The following is a 1529-nucleotide window of genomic DNA, read 5'->3' on the forward strand; positions in this document are numbered from 1 at the left end:
CAGACATCTCTAAAGGCACTATAACTTTTGAACTTTACTTAAAGTACTTTAGGTACAGTGCCTTAAATCTTAATAGATGTTCCACAGTTTGGTACAAGTTTCATGCCTTGCTGTACTTCTGTATAGTAGGAGCTAGGTTATACCTGGCGGTAGCAATTTGCAATTACGTCTTTGGAAAGCCCCAGTTAAGTAATATGTCATAAAGGTAAACTAGGTAGGCTGAGATACCGCAGTTCACCTTATATTTAAAACCCATATAATGAGGTTTAATTAAGGTGACTTCCACCATTTAAAAAAACAATGTTCTAAAGTTGCATACATGTATACTGTGACAGCTTTAGAATGCTTTAAATAGTGAAAATTGTCATGTGTATAGACACCCAAAGAGTCTGGTTCCCCCATAGTTACTGCTGTAGCTGTGCGCTGCAGGCATGCCTACACTAACCACAAGTAAGGCTGTGCGAAACAGCACTGTTTTGTTTTGACTTCCATTTCGACAGGACAGTGTTTCGTTTTGAGTTTCATTTCGAAAGCACTGTTCTGTTTTATTTCATCAAAACTGTTTCGCTGTTTTGACACTGTTTCGACGTTTTGCCCATAGGCTATAATGGGAAAGCACAAAACTGCCTATAACTTTGTCATTTCTTGCCTGATTCGGATGAAATTTGCAGGGATGGTAGCCCCTTCTGGGCGCATCCACACATGTAAGCACATGAACTTGCAGCAGCTCAAATAGAAGTGGTGCAAATTTTAGCTGGGGCTTTTTGCCTTGGTGCAGGTGCTCGGACACGCACTTTGTTGTGGAGCAAATTTTGCCACTTGGGGCAAAATAGCCCTGCCTGGTACCTCCCAGATCTGCAGCCAGGGGGAGCTAGAGCCTGGGGCCAGCATCTGTGCTGTCCCTAGCAGTATAAAAGCTGCCTTGTCCTGGCCCCATCACTACAAAAAGCTGCCCTGGCAAGTAGCTCAGGGCTACTTGCTCTCAGGAGCTTCTGGGGCCCAGCCAATTGGTACCTGGGGACAACAGGACTGCTGAAACAGCCCTGAGAGTTCTCTGTACCCTTTACCCACTGTAGCAGTCTGGCTGTGACCTGCTGTGAACCTGCCAGACCTAGATGAGGCATCTGCCCCTCTGGGCCAGCTGCCAGCGGGCTGTGGCTGTAGGGTTGGCCTTTGTGCAGCACTACTGCCCTGCCCGGCAATCTGGGTAGCTATCACCCAGAAGATGTTCTGGGTTTGGTGGCCTGCTTTGAACTATCAAAGCATGTCCTCCTGGCTCCAATTACAGCCCCCTAACAGGGGCTACCACCCCTGCCCCCACAGGGCCCACGTGCCCACCCCAGCCCCCTGATTGCTGCCCTGCCTGGCCCCATCTCTTGTCAGATCCTGCAGCCCTCCCAATAGCTGCCCTGCCTGGCCCCCACCCCCCCACTTGTACCTCCAACCCCTGATGGCTGCCCGCCCCAGCCTCCGGCACTTAAAGAAAAAAGCCTCTACTTACCCAGAAGGGACTGTGAGGGCTGACAGGA

Source organism: Alligator sinensis, unplaced genomic scaffold (assembly GCF_000455745.1).
Source record: "Alligator sinensis unplaced genomic scaffold, ASM45574v1 scaffold566_1, whole genome shotgun sequence".
Lineage (NCBI taxonomy): Eukaryota > Metazoa > Chordata > Crocodylia > Alligatoridae > Alligator > Alligator sinensis.